At 30.4% G+C, this 18373-nt stretch overlaps 1 protein-coding gene across 6 annotated transcripts in view; it reads right to left on the minus strand.

The window, feature by feature from the left end:
• The window catches only part of tn (tripartite motif containing protein thin), a 162095-nt gene that overhangs the window by 54402 nt on the left and 89320 nt on the right, over positions 1-18373 (minus strand). For 2 of the 6 annotated variants that reach the window (XM_076396233.1, XM_076396236.1), the window contains one exon: positions 16874-16911. The exons of 3 other annotated variants lie outside the window; for them this stretch is intronic. The gene's annotated coding sequence lies outside the window, so the exon portion shown is untranslated. Of the gene's footprint in view, positions 1-9400; positions 9577-16873; positions 16912-18373 lie in introns of those variants that run through there. One more of the 6 variants, XM_076396234.1, reaches the window with a different exon arrangement.

Below are 18373 nucleotides of genomic sequence, written 5' to 3' on the forward strand. Positions count from 1 at the left end.
TATATTTGATTTCAATAATTTAACTATATATCTATTCTACTACAAAAGTGTACTATTTTATAAAAATTAACAATGAAATGCATTTACAGAAATGTGTTTAGTTGTTGCCTCTCTCTTGAATAATCAGAAACTGTACTGATGATTTTATTTTTATTTAAAGAAAAAACATACTTTCAGTGAGAAAGGGAAATACTAATTTTAAATATATGGATTACTGAAGCGCCGCAACATCTGACATGAGCCTCCTTTGATAAAAAGTTACCCTATATTGACGGTTACCCTAACGATAATAGCGTTATCGTAGCCTTTTTTCCTCACCAGCATCAACTTATAAATGAAGATGTCATTTTTATCATTTTTTTTCTCTCGTTCACTCGAATATTAGTAGAAAATTCGACACTTGATATAAAGTTCATCATTCTTGACGTTAGAAACACGTGGCAAATATATGTTTTGGCCTGAATAATATTTCATCAAATTTTCCATCAATCTTCCACATATTATTTCATCGCTTTGGAATTATAATTATACGGAGGAGTGGCGTTTTTTCTTCCGCTTTCGTTAGTTTTTGTTAGTATTTTGTCGGCCTTTAATCATTGTCTTAATCATATTAATTTTTAATAGTCATATCTGTTGGACTTTTCATTGTTTTATATATACAATTTAATAGGTTGAAATTTTTTGAAGCTAGAAAATTTGTCCATTACTTGAGGGATGCCCTATTTTTCAAGCAGTTCATCTTGATGGTAAGTTAAATTGAAAAAATCACGTCAGGATAACGATTGAGCATATTAGTCTCAAAATTAAACTATATTAGTTAGTTGGGAGACAGTTTAGAGATAGATAGGATTTGTCTATTAATAATAAGCATATTTGGACATATTTAGTGCAAATATGAGAGTGCAATAAATCATCAAAAGTTCTCCTATTAATTACCAATGTTTATCGCTAAGTAATCAACGAAGAGCTGCACCAGTACTTCGAACTTAAATGGATCTACGATGTTATTCATATTCTCGGCATAAAATAGGAGAGCAGATTACTAAATCACAGCAATGTGGAAGACAACTATTAAAACATTCACAGGAATTTACATCAATCGAAGCCACACGAACTTATATGAACGTTATGAGTTAATCCAATGCAATCCATCACTCATCTTGTTTGTGAAGTAAGAGACCCAAAAAGAGATGTAACATAAGCTTTATTTAGAAATAAGTAGTTGTATATAATAAAATATATTATATGAAAATTTTTTTCTGTGATCCAAAATTATTTCTTAAATAACATTTTTTTAAGTTTCTAAACAATAGCTGGGACTTAGATCATACACTGAGTAAATAAGTTATGAAATGTGTAATTTTTATTATCAATTTAATAAAGAAAGACATATTGACGTTGCAGTGGTAATAATCCCACAGTTACTCGAAGTGTTTTTTGATATAGTTTAGTAGAGCTCGGATAAAATCATCGCAGTTCCATCTATATAATTTATTAGGACTGACGTAGAGGATTACAGTGTAGGGCCACCAAAGGTATATTTTAGTACATCAGTTGCCAGACCAAAGCTTGAGACACCATTTCATACAGGGTATACCATGGGCATTTGGAGAGTAGAAACAGTGCAATAGTATTATCGAAGGCAAACTGACGAATGAAGGTACAAGCGATGCAGATAATTTTACTGCAACTGAAAATTGTTCAGACGAGACCTCTAAGACAATTATGTGTCAATGTCTATCTGTGAGATGTGATTACTGAATAATATTTATATTAAAATGGTATTGGTTCGATATAATAATACGATATACTAGTAAATAAATTTTAGAGTCTTCTTTTTACCAACTAAGGTTTATCTGGATTGGACCCACTATTTAATGTGGACTTCGAACCACGGTCATCGGCATTAAGCCTACCAACTGGCGAGTGATCAACTTAGAGATCATCCTAGAAGACATCCGGTCTTACTTAGCTTGGTTACTGGCGAGACTGGGATTTTGTTTTTTGTCGGATTTTGAAGTCTTGCCTAAGGATAATCGCAAATCATAAATCGATATAATTATATTTATTATATGAATCTTAGTTTTAGCCTTATAATAATATCACTGTATTATTTGTTGTGTTATTTCCCAAGCCTCAAAAACGACCCTATAGTTAAAACAGGAGCTGATAACATTATAATTGTAATATTACAACTTGCAAATCCTTTAATTTTCGTCAGAGTTGAGTTCATGTTATCCATAAACAACTCTAAAAATACACGTCATAAAAAACGACTATCCGGTAAACTTTTGTTCCTCATAATCTCCGTCAAGATATACATTTTGTTAAAGAAACGGTTGAACTTTGACGGAGCTGTTTCAAACGGGCACTGAAGGAAAAAAAACTTTTTAATCCAGCAACAACGAATAGCAATTTTCTCAACACACAAATAAAAGCCGTATTTAACATTTTAGATGTTTGTTTACTCAGAAAATATCACTTGCTTTGTGATTCAGCCAATGAGGATACACTGACAGAATCTCTTAAATACAGTTCGATGTCTTTACTGGCGTCTTAGTCGTTTCTGACTCGTACTATTTTTATTTTAATAATTTTAAGATATAATAGTTCAAATAGCGATGTTACCATTTAGAAGCGATCCAATAATTGGCAGAAAGAACACCGAAATTTTTGTTTTGGCACTGAAATTGATGAGGTCTTTAGTACAACCAGCTTATTTCTATTCGATATGAAGTTCTTGTATATTTATATTTGTTAGTTTCCGTATTGTGTATTAATCTCAGTTTTTTGCTATATTACATATATGGTGGGACCTATATATGTAACATAGGTTGGTTTGTTGTAAACACCTGGGTTATGTAACGTTTAGTTCAGTTTCGCTTTAACCATTGTGTTGTGTAGACGTCCAAATTTTATTATGTATAAATATACGTCATAAGAGCGAGCAGAAATAGTGACAATATTTATTGACAAATAATCGTTCTATTAGTGCTATTGAGCGGAAGTTGCTCAATTGTAGCAGGACTTTTGCCCCACTCTGTACAACAATATTACCCGAGTTAATTAATTAATATTTCATTTTATAAGTAGGATAGTAATTAATCCAGGTAAGTGTCTATTCTATGATTTATGTTATTTTGATATGTTGTGTTTTGAATGATATAATTCTGATGTTTGATATTGATCATAAATAGCATAGAATGTAAGCTATATGCAGTTCTTAGTTCATGGTATATTAAATAGATATAGTTGTATATAACCACTCTTAAAAGACCTAACTTAACTATTAAATTTATCTATATAAAATAACAATTTAAGTTTTAACAATAACTACCTCTTTCAACACAAAATATGATCAAAATACATGCAAGTGTATGCAACAGTGGAATACACCTGGAAGAAATATAACAATATCAGATAATTTTCTGCGAGGGCGGAATTATAATATCACATTCTGCAAAGTTACTGCACTTGACAATCACTTGTTATAGTAAATAGTATCTATTTTCGCTAATTAGACTGACTAATTTGATTTTATACAAGTATCAGTTCATAGATCGCTTCAAGAGATGATTTTTTATGTCACCTTTGTCCGAAGGGCAAGTAGGAATGCAAAAAAATATCGATATATCGATATTTTTGGCTGATATATTTTGACCGTTATATCGATATATTGATATTGTTCGATATTTTTTCAAAATATTTCAATGTAATTTTTAATAAACTTTTAAAATAGGTACAAATAGGTAAAAAAATTGAAATATCGATATTTTTTCGGTGGCCAACATCCCTAAGAGGAAGTAGAGGCTAATAATTATTATATAGAATATTGAAAAATGGCTAAAGCAAAGTTGTATATCGAATAATAACAAAAATGACCATTAATGGAAAATACATAATTATTTTTCAATTAATCTGAAAATATCTATAATAAATCTTGAATTGCCATGTTGCAATGAGACATAATATAAAATTATTTTCCTTTTATAAATAATCCTTTAAAATTAGTATCCTTTTCGAAATCAAAAAGAAAAAATAATAAAGGTTATTATTTTTTAGACAAGATATGTAGGACAATGTGAAATGACTACTTGTTTCTCATAACGCAAATGACTGACAATAACTAACAACAATTTATTTTTAAAATTACCAAAAAGAACGATTAAAACTTCAGTATTCATATAACTGAAATTATCGAAATATTGATATTTTTTCGGTGTCCAACATCCCTAAGAGAAAGTAGAGGCTAATAATTGTAATATAGAATATCGAAAAATGGCTAAAGCAAAATTGTATATCGAATAATAATAAAAATGACCGTTAATGGAAAATACATAATTATTTTTCATTTAATCTGAAAATATCTATAATAAATCTTGAATTTCCATGTTACAATGAGACATAATATAAAATTATTGTACTTTTATAAATAATCCTTTAAAATTAGTGTCCTTTTCGAAATCAAAAAAGAAAAAATAATAAAGGTTATTATTTTTTAGACAAGATAGTTAGGAAAATTTATCTGTGAATAAATGTGAAATGACCACTTGTTTCTCATAACGCAAACGACTGACAATAACTAACAACAATTTATTTTTAAAATTACGAAAAAGAACGATTAAAACTTCAGTAGTCCTATAACTGAAATTATCGAAATATCGAAACATCGATATTTTTTCGGTGTCCAACAGCCCTAAGAGGAAGTAGAGGCTAATAATTGTAATATAGAATATCGAAAAATGGCTAAAGCAAAGTTGTATATCAAATAATAACAAAAATGGCCATTAATGGAAAATACATAATTATTTTTCATTTAATCTGAAAATATCTAAGTATAACATTCATCATGTTCTCTCTGACTTGAGCACTCATTTTTCATTCTTTTAAATCAGGAGGTATTACTCAGGAGCGCTCAAACCGTCATAGTTTTAGAATGTATACCAAGATAAAAATGCGCTCAACTACATTGAAAAATGAAAAGAAAATCTTGGTTAGTTTATTTTTGTTGAGTATTAAATATTCAATAGAAAGTGAAAATGGTACAGAGAGACAATCCTTGGGAAAAGTGAGACAAAAATAGAATTTGTTCAAAAATAACTGACCTATATTTCATTATCCGATTTACAACTTTAAATCGCTCTAATTTGTCCCATATTTTGTTTTATGTGAATCTGGGTCTTTAAGAAGCCAAATACTGATTTTAATATATAGTCATTTATTTATAATTTTTTCTTCGCTAATACAATAGCAAACAGTTTGTTTATTAAAAAAAAATCCAAAAAATTAAAATAATGTATTGTAATAATAATGTAATTACTATTCTAACGTTTTCTGGCAAAGTTTCAATTGAAGTATTATTTAAAACCACGATATTTTATTTGAAAATTTTTATATCCTTAGGAACATATTTGAAATAAATAAATGTTATTCAATTTTTCTCTGCTCAGTAACTATATTTCGGCCCTCATGTTATTAATATTGGTAGTAAAAGCCCAAATTTGGTAAATTGGCAATACACACAATTCATTAAATATAAATTTGTTATGGATATTCGTCTAAAATAGTTTCGCGTTGGTAGACTAGTTTATGGCGTGACATAAACAAGGAAACTAATAAACCAAAATGTAATGTTCACTCAATAAAATCATAGTAGGTATAACATATAATGGAGATATATGGTTGAGGTTATTTTAGATTAAATTATAGATCATTTCATTTATATGGCTACTGAAGTTTTAATCATTCGTTTTAGTAATTTCAAAAATAATAAGTTATTGTTAGTCATTTGAGTAATGAGAAACAAGTGTCATTATTAGTGATTAATCTTGAACAATTTGTATACCGCAACATCTTATTATGGGCAATGAAAAATGTTATAAATTGTTATAAAGATCATTAAAATAATAATGATTAGAACTATTTTATTACAACTACAATCTTGTAATTAAAATATGTAATTGAAATAAAAATACACATTTGGTATTTGTAATTCTATTAATTCTTAAAAAAGTATGTTTTTGATTGATATACTTTTTAAAATCTAGTGCTCATCATACAAGAAGAGATTTACAGACCTCCAGTAGCTCTGCTAAATTGGGAGGTCAATATATTGAATTCGTTACTTTTTGTAAATTTCTAAACGATAGCCGTGACTTAGGTATAGTGGTTATGGAAAATAAGTTACAAAATGTGTAAGGTTTAAAATAAAAACTTTAATTACTCGAAATACTCCTTGATATGTTTAGTGGCGTGATATAGCTTAGGTAAAAGCATCGCAGTTCAATTTGTGAAGTTACAAAATATTGATTGAAGACGTTGTAATTACGAACTATTAAAATTAGAAAGTATGTAAGTTTGATCACATCATTGATGATTTTGAAAAAGGCAGTAATTTTAAAGGATAATTTATAAAGGGACAAATTGAATTCAAATTGATTTTATCTACTACTACTTTTATCTACTACTACTTTATGTGAACATCCATATATATATATATATATATTATTAAAATTAAAGTCTTATAAAATCTTCCTGAATTACAACTAAACCAATGCCACTCTTAGTGATTAAACGTAAACAATTTATATACCGCACCATCTTATTATGGCTAATGAAAAATGGAAATAACACGATAACCCTGAAAATGGCGGGGAGAACGACGGTTAAATCTCGGCCGACGACTTTGAATTTCATAAAAGAAACGACCGAATTAATTTGTACCCCTAATAAATATTAAACGAAATGTGACAAAAATTATGCATAATATTTGACTAGGCTTTTAAATGTAGTTACAGTTATGAAATGAAAACATCGGTCGTGTGTTTTATGTTAATATTATTAAGATAATATTTGTTCCTCCTTTATAAAGTATTGTATATATTTTCTTGATTAAATATTTTTAATATGGCGAAGGCGCGGCGGTTCATCAGATTTCAAATTTTTGTTATAAAAGTATTTAGATAATGGACAAAAGAATTAAGTATAAAAAAATGAAAACAATTTAAATTATTAGGTTTTGTATAATGAATAACTGTTGATAAGAGTTAAAGATGCTATAATTATTTTTTATTTATATTTTGTTTAAAAATGTTAATTGTTTTATTGTTTTTATTCATGTAAAATTTTAGGATTTTTTAGTGACTGAGCCTGCAGCTTAACGTGGGATCCTAACCACAGTCATCGGCATTAAGCCTACCGACTGGCGAGTGACTAACTTTAGAAATCATTCCGGAAGACATCCGGTTTTACCCAGACTGGTTACTGACGTGACTGGGATAATTTTGCCTAGGAAAATCACATATATTAAACAATCACAAACATAGATTGTACGACCACCTCCAGCAGTATTCCAAACCGCGACTATCGCAACAGTAGGCCAACAGCTCCACCAAGCCGGGTAAATTTTGTTTAGGTAAAAATTATAGATTTTGCTGGTAATGGTATGTACTGGTAGAGCTTTATATTTGTAATAGATACAGCTTATAATTAATTAATTTATAAATAATTATAGCAGAGAGGGGTTTACATAATTGATATTAAATTTGTCTCTATTCTTTTAATAATAGTAAATGTTGAAAAAAATTATATTAGAATATTATCCAGTAAAAATAGTGAACAAATTTGCAACGATTTAAATTAACTCGTATAAATTATACTATTTCGCATGGAACTGAAAAAATGACGTAGATGAGGAATTGGAACGAATATTCCATAGTACCTTCTTATTGTGGCAATAAATAATGTGGCTGTTTACAGCGGTGCCGCTTGGATGAAAATAAAATGGCAAAGCGAGAAAAAGAAACAATGTCACCGAAAGAAACGAGGAATCAATAAAAGATCATATTTAAACGCTTTGGAATATCCTGATAGTTATTTAAAGAAATTTGTCAAAATGTGACAAATTACAATGATTGCAAATCATTGTAATCCCCAGACATAGCACCTTCTTATTACCACTTGTTCTCATCGACGTAGTGTGGCTTGGCTGATGTTTAGTTTCGAAATGCTGAATAAGAACGAAAATAGTGCAATGATTGGATTATTGTCAAACCAATATCGTTCTCTTGGTATCATCATGTTGTTTTTCATAACAATTTTCTCAAGAATACCTTTTAAAAGCGAAAAAATGATCAGAATACATGGAAGCACCTGATAAATTACCAAATATAACATATTTTTCTGATTAATATAAAATATATGTACTTATCTAGGCTAAACTTACCCCACCCATTGAGACAGATGCAGATTCCAACTGAATAGATATTTAACTGACTGAACGCCGTTACTGTATCGTATATTTAAAGTATCAGAAATAAATAGATCATAAAAGCGAAAAAAAAACAACGAAAATAAAATGGCAGAGCGAGAAGAAGAAACGATGTCACCGAAAGAAACGAGGAATCAATAAAAGATCATATTTAAACGCTTTGGAATATCCTGATAGTTATTTAAAGAAATGTGACCAATAGTTATATTGAGTGAAACATTTCACTCAAAATACCAAATCATTGTAATCCCCAGACATAGCACCTTCTTATTACCACTTGTTCTCATCGACGTAGTGTGGCTTGGCTGATGTAGAGTTTCGAAATGCTGAAGAAGAACGAAAATAGTGCGATGATTGGATTATTGTCAAACCAATATCGTTCTCTTGGTATCATCATGTTGTTTTTCATAACAATTTTCTCAAGAATACCTTTTAAAAGCGAAAAAATGATCAGAATACATGGAAGCACCTGATAAATTACCAAATATAACATATTTTGCTGATTTATATAAGTTATATGTACGTATCTAGGCTAAACTTACCCCACCCATTGAGACAGATGCAGATTGCAACTGAATACATTTTTAACTGACCGAACGCCGTTACTGTATCGTATATTTAATGTATCAGAAATAAATAGACCACATAAGCGAAAAAAAAAACAACGAAAATAAAATGGCAGAGCGAGAAGAAGAAACGATGTCACCGAAAGAAACGAGGAGTCAATAAAAGATAATAATTAAACGCTTTGGAATATCCTGATAGTTATTTAAAGAAATGTGACCAATAGTTATATTGAGTGAAACATTTCACTCAAAATACCAAATCATTGTAATCCCCAGACATAGCACCTTCTTATTACCACTTGTTCTCATCGACATAGTGTGGCTTGGCTGATGTACAGTTTCGAAATGCTGAAGAAGAACGAAAATAGTGCGATAATTGGATTATTGTCAAACCAATATCGTTCTCTTGGTATCATTATGTTGTTTTTCATAACAATTTTTCTCAAGAATACATTTCAAAAGTGAGAAAATGATCAGAATACATGGAAACACCTGATAAATTACCAAATATAACATATTTTGCTGATTGATATAAATTATATGTACGTATCTAGGCTAAACTTACCCCACCCATTGAGACAGATGCAGATTGTAACTGAATTAATTTTAAACTGGAATGAACGTCGCTATTGTGTCGCATATTTAAAGTATCAGCAATAAATAGAACACAAAAGCGAAAAAAAAAAATGGCAAAGCGACAAGAAGACAACGAAAGAAACGAGAAAACAAAAAAACACCACACTTAAACGCTTCGGAATATCCTGATAGTTATTTAAAGAAATACCACCAGTAGTTATTTTGAGTGAAACATTTGGAGTGTTTCACTTCTCTCTGAGTATGGAATTTTGCCAGGCGTACGAAAATAGTTAAGGAAGGAGAGAGAGAGAACCGTTTTATAAAACAATATGTTTTGTTTTTATTAAAATGTTTCGAGTTTCAAAAGAAATTATCAAGAGGGACGTTTTTCAGGCGGAATATCTTTCTGCATGCGGTCGGTTTTGCATGGGATTTTTTTTCTCGTCGGGCCTGCGAGAGGAAAAAAATGGATGGAAAAATATATTATGTTTCGCGTTCTAACATATTAGAGCGTGGACATGAAAAAGCTTATTTATTTTTTATATATTCTTTTATACGTTTACAGCGTGGTATTAGATGAAGTAGTAGTAGATAAAAAGGAAATACATTATAATGTTAATTAATATCAGCAACTTGTATGTATCGGCTTATACATTAATTTTAAGGGATCTATAGGAGATGGTGTTTAAATTCCATCTCGTATATTTGTTAACCAACAGATAAACAAATTTGGAGTGATGGATCTGAAGGCTGGATGAAACCATTAATAGGGATCGCTATTGACTACAATTGATGAACTTGAGCTAAGAACTGCACGAAAAACGACCAGAATACGAGCAAAGACACAACAATGTTATTCTTCAGCATGACAGCGCTCGACCATATGTTTCAAAACCTGTAAAAATATACTTGGAAATATTAAAATAGGAAGCTACTCCACCCATCGTACTCTCCAGATCTTGCTTACTTTAATTTATAATTGTTCCGACATATGAGTCGTCACCTGTCTGAACAGCGCTTTATTTTTTATGAAGATACCAAAAAAATTGGTCGATTCGCGAATATATCTTCAAATTCAATATCTTCAATATTTGTAAAGCTTTAAAACTGCATTTATTGAGAAAAATTAGTACAATAAAATATTTTCCATAATCTCTTACAACTGTTCCCCATTATTATGGCCATATAAATCAGATAGCGCATTGAAACAGCAAGGTTCGTTTGTCAGCGATCTAATAATCGATTCAATTTTACGCTTCTTCAGCATTTCGAAACAGTTTGTTGGCCAAGCGATGCTGTATCGATCTGAGCAGGTGGTGCTATGTTTACTGAGTACGCTGGATGCGGCAGAACTTGTCATTCGACTACAATACTGTATATTTTACAATTCTTGTAGTGTTATCATGCAAGATGATGACCCTGAGTCTGTTTTTTACGGTTCCATTAGGTTATACCACAAGATTACATATAATCAAAATTTAACTATTATTGTAATAATGTATATAACTATATGACAATTTATCCTTTTAACTTTTTATCAATAATTTTAGCAATTCATTTTATAGGTTTTGTTTTTAGAACCTAGACCCTAAGACCTAAAAGTTTTTAATGGATATTAGATGAACTTAAACACATTAAATGATTATCAATACATTACTTTAATTTAATTTCTATACTGTAAAAAACAAAGGTTAAAAAAAAACAAAAAAAAAACAACAAAACCAACAAAAAAAGGTAAAAACAATAAACAAATTGTTGTGTTATTGTTTTAATTAATATATAAATATATATTGCTTCATTTAATATTCTATGTTTATCTATATAAAAGTAAATAAAAAAGTATATATTTATATTTGATGCTCTTAAGTTGCTACTGATCTGAAAGTAATATTATTTATGCTACTTTTGTTATTATGTTCAGTGGTGCAGTAATTTAAACTGTTTGGTACTTAGTTGACTATTAAAACTTGAAAATTGGATTTTATTAAATACCATTTAAAAAAAGTTTAGTGAGTGCTAATTATTGAGGCAGTTTGCATATATTTAAATATGCAGACATTTGTTACTGTAATTAATGTTATTTGTCAAATATATTTCTGATATTATATTGAAAATATTGTGAAAACAATTTCAAGGAATATTAATATAATATTTTAAAATTATTCTCTTTAATTTACATGAGAAATACGACTAACTTAATAAATTGGTAAATTTCGACCACAGGACGATCACTAGTATAGTTCATTCAACGTTTTTTTGTACATACGTTATCAAGAAGTTTAATATATTGCCTGCCGCAATTTGTAAATTCATTTTAGAATCAGACAATATTTTCCTTCTCTTTTTATTCTAGTTAAAGTGAGACACAATGCTGTCTGACTAGTTCGAACGCGTAAACGAATTAGGCTGTCAAAATTTTCCGGTTATCAGACGTATGCAAAATTCTTGAAAGCAATAGTGATAAGAGGTTATAATTCTAACCTATAAATTATTTTGGCGATATAATTAACTGTAATTTTTAGATGCACTATAAAGTTAAAATACTTTATACTCGAATTTAGTAACAGTATTTTTGTTCAATTATTTTATTTAGATTAGAATTCTGTTGTATGTCAAAGCCAAACTGAACTAAAACTCAGTGGTGATGGGGCAACATTGCGACGTTTTGACGTTCCAAATTTAGATGACGTATGTATAAAATAACTTTGAATAGACTATATATAATATTTTATTTCGTTAAAAAATCGTCATCGTCATTTTTCCTCATCACTTTTAGTTAAATAAGAGACGTTAGTTTTGCACGATCGTAATTATCGAATATACTGTAGGCTAATTATCCATATACACTATATTCAAGCTACACGTGGAAGTTCGAGTTTCCAATCTAAATTTTTCAAAGCCATTTTCGAATTCATACGGTTCGCGTAACAATAGAGGCCGTTTAATTGGCCCTTCGAGACGGAGTTTCACACGCCACGCAATATGGGACTTTTAGTGGTCCCTTCAAGCCCTTTCATTTGATTATAATTATTATTCATGGTCTCAACCTGGGCCCGAAACCCGGGCATCATTCATATAATTAGTATATCCAGTAACAAAGATTAAAAGGCCCGCGCGCGAAATTTCAGACCGATGCGTCTAAATTTAAATGTTGACGTCACGAAAGACGCCAGGGACGGCCGTCGGCGTTCGACACGACGTCGGTAACGAATCGCCGCTCGAGCCAGAGTTAACAAGATACCTGATACCGGCGACCGCGTCGAAATCAATTATTCAGTTCTGTTGTGGGGGAACATCCTAATATTTAAACCAATTTTAGAATATGTATTGTAGCTAACAGGTCAATTGAAAAGTCCCTGGCCTACCATAGTAAAACACATTTTTTGGCAAAATTAGTTTTTTTATTCAATATAATTCCCTTCAAGGGTGGTACACTGATTATAGCGACTCTCCAAATTTTTTATACGATTTTTTGTAGTATGATTTGCCTTTTGCTTGAAAATAGGCCTCAGTTTCGGCGATCGCCTCTTCATTCGACGAAAATTTCTTTCCAGCGGGCATTCTTTTTCGATCTGAGAACAAGTGGATGAGGAAGCAATTCGAAGCCCAATTCATGGATTTTTGCCATCGTTTTCAACCTAACCTTCCATCAGTAACAACCTCTTTTGGGCGTCCACTGCGTCCACTGTCTTTGGTGCTAATTTCACTGTCTTCGGGGTTTTCTGGGGCAGTATCCAGAAACTCGGCATCAAGCCAAGTTTTTGTTTCAACTGTATTTTTTCCCTTCAAAAAGCAATATTTTATCAACACGGGAAATTCCTTTTTATCCATATTTTTCACAATAACAAAAATTGCTTCACTCAAAATGATATAATTCACAAACTAATGATCCGACAGCTGTCAAATTTATATACGCATCTTTGAAGGGTTAGGGGACATTTCAATTGACCTGTTACCTTGAGGCATGTCGTATTTTACATCTTAGAAAGGCGGCCTACAAAATACCCAGAAAAAGTACGGGGTGCCAGCAGCGATGTCCAGTAAACGATAAGGAAGGTCCGATAACCCCGAGACTTAGATCTCGGAAATCATTCAAGGGTACTTTAGATCCGCAAAACATTGAAATATAGAATGAGAATTTATATGGGCACACCTATAACAATGATCTCTGTGTAAGGCCCAGCCGCTATCGAGCGTTGTAATATTACAGATTTCTTTCTTTCGATTTGAACTATTATATTATAGATTTGTTCATTTTTATTTGGAATATACGCTTTATAAAATATTGGGTGTAGTGTTTATTCAAATTTGTTATATAAAATTTAATTTTTACCTTTTAGGAAGATAATATTACCTATTAGAACTTGTATATTCTCTAATTAATTTCTTGTAAGAGGTATGATTTTTTTAGGAAACCGCATCTTTTAATCATCAAGGATTGATTTAAATCTGATAACTAACTAAAAAAAGTGTTATGTTCCAGAGTGTGAAGGTTCTAACCGAATGCGTTGTTTTACCAAAAGTTCTGCTTTAAGCTAGAAATAGCTAAATAAGCTAAATAATGACAAATTTAAGGGATTCTCTCGTCAGTATTTATCCACGCATTGAAGGGTTTGCTTTTTACATTTTTGGCCAGAAGACTATAGTCCCAAATGTGGTAGACCACTATTTAGCAAAGATGCCGCACCTAGTTGCAGCCTATATGGTGTAAGCAGTAAATATAATTCTTTCGAAATTCGAAATTACGTATCTATATAAATTATATTGAAATAGATGAATATGTTCCTTCAACTTCAGGCAAGTAGGAGCAAGACCATACAACACCAAAAAGAACAAGTAAGTGTGTGTAATATCTTTTTATTATTTTGCTCTTTTTCTAATTCTTATTTTATAGAGTCTAGAGATTTGATACTATCTGCAGTTAATGTTACTTGACAACTTATGTTAACTCCAGGAGCCCGGCTTTTATAGAAATCGGTAGTTTATATTTCTAAAGAAGTTAATAGAATAAATATACAAAAAATAGAGCTGAGGAAGTATGCTCGCAAGTATGATAATTGTTCACGGTACCAGGAATGTATTTTACTTTATACGATTTTGAAGCCATCTTTAGACTTTTTTACGTATTGCCAAAATTATGTGCCAAAGCAAATTTTAAGATAATTCTGGATAATATGTTATGTCAGCAAATGTTACTTTTCAAAACTATTACTTGTGTTCAGCATTTGGATGAGGGAAATATAATAAAAATTTATAATTGGTTGTTGTTCCTATTCTAAAAAAGTAAATGCTATTGCAATGGGAAACAATGAAAAATTTTGCATGGCTACATATCATATGGATAGGGTTCAATTAAGTACCTATAAAACATACATAAAAAAGAAAATATTGAAGCATATTTTGGACAAATCATTTTTTTGTTTATAGTTTTATATTTTATCAGTTGTCATATTAGATATATTACATATTTAAACAAATGTTAACTAGTACTTCGCACTCTGGTGACTTGAACGAGCATAATTTGGTTACTATTTTATACAGGGGAGATCGCATTCTACGTCTGTCTATTTTATGTTTGAATCTTTCAGTCACTGACCATCGTTCAGTAGAGACGTGCCACTATCGACCGCTCAAGCGTCTTCTGATAACGCAGCGCCGCCTGCTTTCATTTGTTGTATTTTCTATTTTTATATATCATTAATAAATAACAGTCACGTCATGTAACCATCATCATTTTATTTCGTCCTACGTCCATTCACGAAGTCATATAAACCAAAAACTATTCGTCGAAACTATTATTTTATTTAACGGAAAGAAGAGTCGATTGGTTGAATGGCGATAGTTAAAAAAAAATAGGCCGGATAGTCTGGGTCGTATACATGTATGGATAAGACAAGATAACAAAATTTGGTGGAAAAAGGTGAATGTTGCAATAACAGTTGATTATGTCTTATTAGACATAACCTTTATAAATAATTTTTTACAGATATATTGTTCTTCATGTTGGAAACACGAATGGTTAATAACCTCTTCCGTTAGGATAAACCGAATAAGACCTATTGAGGAATAAATTGACAAATAATGTAATCCTGAACAAGAGTTAGATAGATTGAAAATTAGTAGCTTAGTTATTCATTTGAATGAAGCTTTCTGAATGCAGGGTTATAATATAATGCCGACAATTTCCAAGACTGGGTGATGAGAGTGGAAACAATTAAAGGTGAACATATAATTATTATGGGATAACTGTAGGAAATCGTATTGTATATTGTGCAAGATTTATGTGCATAGATATGTGTGTAGTTTTTTCAAGAAAAGTTTATACAGAAGAAAATACAGAGATATCAATTTGATAAGGAAACACTGCATCGAAGGAAGGAAGGAAGCAAGAACTAATCGTAGTATGTAAATTTGTATATAATTAAAATATTTTTACTTATATTGGTGAAATTTTGCCTACATTCCTGTTAATTCGAACTTAAAAGGTTACTTATATTTATTTGAATATTTATTAAAACCAAATGCCACGTTTTTGAGGACAGGCAGGAAGTATTGGTACTTGATGGATAATGTAAATTTATGGGACCAGTTTGCAAATACCCAATTAAATAATATCAGCAGATATCTTCGGGCTGATATATTGGGATACCGAAAGGCACGACAACAAGCCAATGACACACATAATTCTTCTATAATCTTCACTTTCAAAGCAAAGTTGGAAACAAAGAAAACAAGTGATTTGACTAAAACTAGTGTTCTGAGCGTCTAGCCATGTGTGGTTAAAAGAAACTTTGATGCCTTTTGCGCGGCTTCTCATTATAAGAGATGAACTTCAACTGAACTTAATATTGCTGTAATATGTAGCACTAAACATGAGAATTAACATTACATCTTCATAAAAAATGAGTTAAATAAATGTTGTTAACATGTTCAATGTATTTTGAGAAGTACATAATAATTATAATAGTAATTTCGAAATTAGCCTAAAAATAGACCCAGTTACTATAAATACTGATCTATTTTTATGATACTAATAGCTAGAGTCCTTTCATCTGGAACACTAATTGTTTACTCTAACATTTAACAATTATACTTAACCTTACTAAGCTGAATCAATTATTTTAAATGATAGAACAAACACTATAGAATAAATTGCGAAATACTGCTCATACAATGTTGCCCCGTTTTTGCGCGAAACTTAACAATAAATAATTAAAAGTGGACTTTAACCGTTTAAATGGCTGCAGTATAGGGGCCAATAAAATTTGTAATGCAAATGTTTAATTTTGAAAATGGTACAATGCTTGCAGAGGAAAATGACTGTCCCATAAAAAACACTTTTTTATGTCACATGCGCTTGTGTGGACGACTGTATTAGTAATATAAAGAACAACTGGGTTTTATTCGGTAAAATATTACACGGTTATGTGATATTGTTGCTATATTTCATACGGTAACTTACCAATAAAACACAGCGAGGTTTAATAAAAAGAGTCTTACCTGAAAATAAAAAGAATGAAATTATTAAGTCATTAAATCAATTAAATATTTTCAGTATTTTTTAATCAAAATGTTATATGAAACACGCATTATTAAAATATATAATACTGTTATTTTGTTTAATAAATGGTTCTGTCACGAGATTTACTGATATTTTCAGTTAATTTCTGTTTATTTGTCAAATTTTTGTTCATAGCTAAATTAAAATAGATAAAAGAATTAAGAAATCTACTGTTATAAGATAACTCTTGCAACAACTGTTAGCATATGTAAATGACAGAGTTTAAATAATTAAAAGAAAATCTATACTGGAAAATATTCTGGAATATCTTATGGTAATAGGACAAAAGCTGATATTGAGAATCAGCAGACATAAAATAAAAAAAAACATGAGAATAGGAAACACTATCTCAGGGAGAATTTACATAGCTAAAAAAAGTTTAAAAATCATATTACTGCAAGTATTGCGAAATGGGAATAAGAAAGGTTGAAAATAATGATCATGACTACCATCATCAAACTCCATTAAAAAATGTGTAAACTAATTATATATTAGCAAAATTAGCAGATAAAACAATATTAATGAATATCTGGACACCTGCAAGTAATTGTAGAGAACAAACATAGAATAAGAGTGTATTATAAGTTAATAAAAGAGTTAGAAGTAAATATAGCAAGAATTCAATCCTGGTATATTAATGATAAAAAAGGAGAATAAATAAAATGTTTTATATAAATTACAAAAATAATAGTAGAAAGAAGTGAAAGAAGCAGTACTACTACACTCCTAAAGACACCAAGTCTGGTGAGTAAGCTGAGCATGATAAAATTGTATATTTAGTATTTTGTAATTATTATTATTATTAGTAGTAGTTTGTAATTATAAATATTTGTAACATTGGTTTGGGTTATTGTTATGTGAGATGTTTGTAATTAAATTTTTTTGTTAAATAATAAATGATGATTACTTTGAACGATGAACAAAAAACGATTGTTAAATCTATTTAAATAGCTTTTTATTGATGTGATATGGTGTTCGCAATTTCTTTATGTCAGTACTGTTTATGTCCAGTAATGCTTGAAATTCGCTGTTTTTTGCCTTTTTGGAACTTATAAAGGAGACCGTTGCCGGATGGTTGGCGTAGTGGTAAAGGCGACAGGGCGGCCTACCTACTGTTGCGATAGTCGCGGGTTTGAATCCTGCCGGGGTATGGTCGTAAATTTATGTTTGTTATTGTTTAACACTTGTGATTGTCTTTAGGCAAGAGTGCAAAATCCGGCAAGGAAAATGATCCCAGTCACGCCAGTAACCAGGCCGGGTAAGACCGGATGTCTTCTGCCATAATTTCTAAAGTTGGTGACTCGCCAATCGGTAGGCTTAATGCGAGGACTGTGGTTTAGAGCTGTAGGTTAAGGCCACATAAACCCTCATTGGTAAAATAAGACTTGAGAAAAGAAAAAA

Source organism: Rhynchophorus ferrugineus, unplaced genomic scaffold (genome assembly GCF_030347505.1).
Source record: "Rhynchophorus ferrugineus isolate W39M unplaced genomic scaffold, kcgeb_rfMv2 rfM2, whole genome shotgun sequence".
In the NCBI taxonomy this organism is placed as follows: Eukaryota; Metazoa; Arthropoda; class Insecta; order Coleoptera; family Curculionidae; genus Rhynchophorus; species Rhynchophorus ferrugineus.